A 5,916-nucleotide genomic window follows, 5' to 3' on the forward strand; every position below is an offset into this window, starting at 1 on the left:
AGGAACAGGCCGGGCCGGGCTGGCGACGCGCACCGTAGGTTTAGTGCGAGTGGCAGGAACAGGCCGGGCTGGGCTGGCGACGCGCACCGTAGGTTTAGTGCGAGTGGCAGGAACAGGCCGGGCCGGGCTGGTGACGCGCACCGTAGGTTTGGTGCGAGTGGCAGGGACAGGCCGGGCTGGGCTGGCGGCGCACACCGTAGGTTTGGTGCGAGTGGCAGGAACAGGTCGGGCTGGGCTGGAGACGCACACCGTAGGCTTTGTGCGTAAAGCAGGAACAGGCCGGGCTGGGCTGACGACGCGCACCACTGCCTTGGTGGGAATGGCAGGAACAGGCCGAACCGTACTGGGGACACAAACCACTGGCTCCACGCAGGGATCAGGAACGGGCCGGACCGGACTGGTAACACATCCCAGTACCTCTCGCCGTGCCTCCACACTTTCCCTCTCCTCTGTGCCCAGTGGCCCCCCTAACCTGGCGGCCCTCTCTGCCAACGCTTTGCACCACTCTAACCCGTACACCTGCTGCCCCGACGTCGTGAGCCCCCCCCTAAAAATTTCCTGGGGGTCTCTCCTCCCCGTGGCCCAGGCCTCTCTCCCTCCTGCCAGACTCGCAATCATCTCCTGCCACGTCCATCCTCTCTCCTCGTCCCGCTGCTTGATCCAGTCGAGGTTTCCACGGCGATCTGCCAGCGATGGCTCCTGAACACGCTGCTTGGTCTGGTTATGGTGGGTTTTTCTGTCACGATCGTCTGAAGGATTGGACCAATGCGCAGCGTTGCGAGTGAACATGATGACTTTATTAATTAAAGCAACCACGAAGAAAACAACAAATAACGATACGTGAAGTTCTAAACTGAATACGACTAACAGCTACAAAGAAACAAAAACCCACAACCACAAGGTGAACACAGACAGTTTAAATATGGCTCCCAATCAGAGATAACGAGCCGACAGCTGACACTCGTTACCTCCGATTGGGAGTCACTGACCAAACATAGAACGAGAACACCTAGACACTAAACACAGTACAAAACACACGGAAATCTACACACCCTGACTCAACATAAAAAGTCCCAGAGCCAGAGTGTGACAGAGGATCAGCATAGTGGAGGTGTTCACCACCTGGGGGCGGCCCGTCAGGAAGTCCAGGACCCAGTTGCACAGGGCGGGGTTCAGACCCAGGGCCTCAAGCTTAATGATGAGCTTGGACGGTACTTTGGTGTTGAATGTTGAGCTATAGCCAATGAACAGCATTCTTACATAGATATTCCTCTTGTCCAGATGGGATAGGGCAGTGTGCAGTACAATGGTGATTGCATCGTCTGTGGATCTATTGGGGTGTTAAGCAAATTGAAGTGGGTCTAGGGTGACAGGTAAGGTAGAGGTGATATGATCCTTAACTAGCCTCTCAAAGCACTTAATGATGACAGAAGTGAGTGCTACTGGGCGATAGTCATTTAGTTCAGTTACCTTTGCTTTCTTGGGTACAGAAACAATGGTGGCCATCTTGAAGCATGTGGGGGCAGCAGACTGGGATAGGGAGAGATTGAATATGTCCGTAAACACACCAGCCAGTTGGTCTGCGCATGCTCTGAGGACGTAGCTAGGGATGCCGTCTGGGCCGGCAGCCTTGCGAGGGTTAACACGATTAAATGTCTTACGGAGAAGGAGAGCCCGACGCAGGAAGACGTTTTTGGTCGGAGTCAGGGTTTTGGATCAATCCTACCTGGGAAATCAGTTTAACGTCTCCAGGAAAATCTGTAATGTGTTGGAGGAAAGTGTGGAGTCGGTGAGAGTCACAAGAAGTGGTCTTATTTTGATTTGTTGTGTGTCTGCGGAGCAGAAGAAGTGTGTTTTTAGACTCCAAAAGATATCGGAGTGGAATGTTTCCTGCATGGATCTTTGTATCCGGGCGCCTATCAAGGGGCTTATTTCTGGGGTGGCTCAAGAAGTAAAGGAAGAGGAAATAACTGAAGACATTGATGGAGTGGTTGGTGCATGTCGACTGACCCGTATGGTGGACGGAGAAAAGAAATTCACTTCATCCATGCTAATGTTCTTTGATGAAGAGTCTCTCCCTTCTCATATAAAGATAGGCTTCACCCTGTAAGAGCTTTTGTGCACAAGCCCCTTCAGTGTCATCAATGTAAAATATTTGGTCATGTGTCAAGTGTGTGCAGAAGGGAAGAATATCGTATGCCAGATGAAGGGAAATGCTGCAACTGTGGAGGTGAACATGCGCCCGAATTCTTGGGAGTGCCCTGTTAGGGTGAAGGAGAATGAGGTGGCAAGGGTAAGGAGTGCCCTGTTAGGGTGAAGGAGAATGAGGTGGGAAGGGTAAGGAGTGCCCTGTTAGGGTGAAGGAGAATGAGGTGGCAAGGGTAAGGAGTGCCCTGTTAGGGTGAAGGAGAATGAGGTGGCAAGGGTAAGGAGTGCCCTGTTAGGGTGAAGGAGAATGAGGTGGCAAGGGTAAGGAGTGCCCTGTTAGGGAGAAGGAGAATGAGGTGGCAAGGGTAAGGAGTGCCCTGTTAGGGTGAAGGAGAATGAGGTGGCAAGGGTAAGGAGTGCCCTGTTAGGGTGAAGGAGAATGAGGTGGCAAGGGTAAGGAGTGCCCTGTTAGGGTGAAGGAGAATGAGGTGGCAAGGGTAAGGAGTGCCCTGTTAGGGTGAAGGAGAATGAGGTGGCAAGGGTAAGGAGTGCCCTGTTAGGGTGAAGGAGAATGAGGTGGCAAGGGTAAGGAGTGCCCTGTTAGGGTGAAGGAGAATGAGGTGGGAAGGGTAAGGAGTGCCCTGTTAGGGTGAAGGAGAATGAGGTGGGAAGGGTAAGGAGTGCCCTGTTAGGGTGAAGGAGAATGAGGTGGCAAGGGTAAGGAGTGCCCTGTTAGGGTGAAGGAGAATGAGGTGGCAAGGGTAAGGAGTGCCCTGTTAGGGTGAAGGAGAATGAGGTGGCAAGGGTAAGGAGTGCCCTGTTAGGGTGAAGGAGAATGAGGTGGGAAGGGTAAGGAGTGCCCTGTTAGGGTGAAGGAGAATGAGGTGGCAAGGGTAAGGAGTGCCCTGTTAGGGTGAAGGAGAATGAGGTGGCAAGGGTAAGGAGTGCCCTGTTAGGGTGAGGGAGAATGAGGTGGTAAGGGTAAGGAGTGCCCTGTTAGGGTGAAGGAGAATGAGGTGGTAAGGGTAAGGAGTGCCCTGTTAGGGAGAAGGAGAATGAGGTGGGAAGGGTAAGGAGTGCCCTGTTAGGGTGAAGGAGAATGAGGTGGCAAGGGTAAGGAGTGCCCTGTTAGGGTGAAGGAGAATGAGGTGGTAAGGGTAAGGAGTGCCCTGTTAGGGTGAAGGAGAATGAGGTGGTAAGGGTAAGGAGTGTCCAGCATGTCTCCTATCTGGAGGCGGTGAGAAGATTGGAAGGAACAAGGAAGGACGAGTGGCGGGAAAGAAGCAATGGCAGTAGAGCCACCAGGACCAGTGAAGGGTTCTCATCAACGGAGGGAAATAGTACATGTTAAAAACGGGTCTTATTTATTGCAATGGTCATAAACTGTACAGCACAAGCAGAGAAGAAGTCTGTAAGAAAATTGGAATCATTGTGAATGCCGCTGAACGTTTTTTGGGTCTTCGTGATTTCACAGCCGAGGCCGTGCAAGAAATCCTGTTGGTGAATGTACCGCCATCACAGGCTCCTGAGCCTGTGTGGGGATGTATTTTGGAGTGGACTGTGATTGAAGTTTGGGTTTTCTTAGATCACGTATTTTATTGTGTTTGCTGTCGTTTTACCAGATTTTTTAATTTGTTTTATTTTTTCTTATTCAATACCCTGTCCAGCTGGTGGCGGTAATGCTTCATTACCATTGGATGCCAACCGCCGTTAAACCCCATCGAAGAAGAAGCAGGAGAGCCCACAGTCCTTGGTAGCGTGCCGCGTCGGGTGGCGCTGTGTTATCCTCAAAGCGGGCGAAGAATGTGTTTAGCTTGTCCGGAAGCAAGACGTCGGTGTCCGTGATTGTCTGTAGACCCTGCCACATACGTCTCGTGTCTGAGCCGTTGAATTGCGACTCCACTTTGTCTCTGTACTGACGTTTTGCCTGTTTAATTGCCTTATGGAGGGAATAACTACACTGTTTGTATTCGGCCATATTCCCAGTCACCTTGTCATGGTTAAATGCGGTGGTTCGCGCTTTCAGTTTTGCACGAATGATGCCATCTATCCACAGTTTCTGGTTTCAAATCAAATCAAATCAAATTTTATTGGCCACATCCGCCGAATACAACAGGTGCAGACATTACAGTGAAATGCTTATGTGGTTACTAAAAGAAACACTTTTGCTGGTCCATGCTTGTGATGATAAGAATATCCGCCGACACTATACTTTGATTATAAAGGTTTATTATAACAAAGAGTTTACAGCATCGAATTTTGACAGACACCTGCAGATGTCTGTGAGACAGCACAGCCAATCAGTATTTTGCTGTTCTCCCTCTCTGTTCAAGACATGGCATTTATATCATACATGGCCAGAGCATGGCGTGATTCTAACATCCAATCCCTGGCCATTACATATCCTCTTTTCCAGGAATTTAGTAATACTTTCCAGATGTTTCCAGCACAGTAGAGTACACCATTTTGCCACATCGGCAAAATCTTAGGGCCAAGTTCCCTCTATCACACTTTCTGCAACAATCAGCATTTCTAGACTGTTTAAGATACTACATATTCCCCCCTTCGAGACTAATTAAGTCTCGAAAACAAAAAGAATAGGATTATGACAAATAACAATTCTTGCTCTTGAGTAACTTTAACAATAAACCAAAATTAATGGAGATTAAACACATGTTTATATAGACACATTTTTGTGTGTAGTGTAAATACATTATTATGGAGTGTAAATAAATTGTCATGGAGTGTAAATGAATTGTCATGGAGTGTAAGAGCGAAAAACCTGTCTGGCAGCTTTCATTCCAAATATCCATCAGTCAGTCAAGACAGGAAAATTCTCTCACGGCCCCTCTGCCCTAGGCGACCACCTAAGTACTCCAGATCAATTCACACATCTTCATGAATACATTTTAAGCTATGATGCAATTGAATACATATGAAAACCCCAGCAAACAAAATACAATCAAAATGTCCACATTCAGGCTGGTCGACCCATCGGACCCTCCTGTGGATTCTCTCTGTCCTTGCCTAGACCCCATATCCCTAAACTTCAACGAAATAAACAAAAACATCTGAGGTCCCCACATGTACCCAACACAGAAAACATAATTGTTCAAAAATTAATACAGAAAGAATATAACACTGGAATGTAGTCCACTACACTTCATCTCCTCCACAGTGTCGTCTTTCAATGCGACGTTGATGATGGAATCGGAACATTTCCACTCCTTCCTTGTTCCACTTCCTCCAGTCCATTCATATTGTCCATGTTTGAGTATTTGAGTCCCTCTACATATTCCCCCATATGCTTCTGGAAGAAAAGAAAATACCAAACAGTATCTTTTGCAAAACAACACATGCAAATTAAAACATCAATATCAGCAATAATATAAGAATGTATATTTAAGATTATATATCAAATGAATCACATTCCATTTCCCCCCTTTGATTCATCACAATAATATAATCGTCCCACAATCAGATATTCCAAATTTCCTAGAGTTATTTCAACCCTAGTTTTCATAACATTTTAGTCTAACTTTTTCCAATTTTTATGTTTCTCTAATTTTTCGAAAACCCATTTCACTGATTTATTCACAAAACTCTTTCCCATTTTCTGAGGATATTAAATCGGGAAATTCCCACCTGCTTATGACTTCTTTACACAAGAACTCTGCAACCGACTGAGCATCTTTTCGCTTGGTTGGACAGGCCTCCGGCCATCGTGAAAATCTGTCAACAACCACCAACATGTACCTTTTCCCATCA

This window comes from Coregonus lavaretus, assembly GCF_964263955.1.
Source record: "Coregonus lavaretus genome assembly, chromosome: 11".
NCBI classification, from domain to species: domain Eukaryota; kingdom Metazoa; phylum Chordata; class Actinopteri; order Salmoniformes; family Salmonidae; genus Coregonus; species Coregonus lavaretus.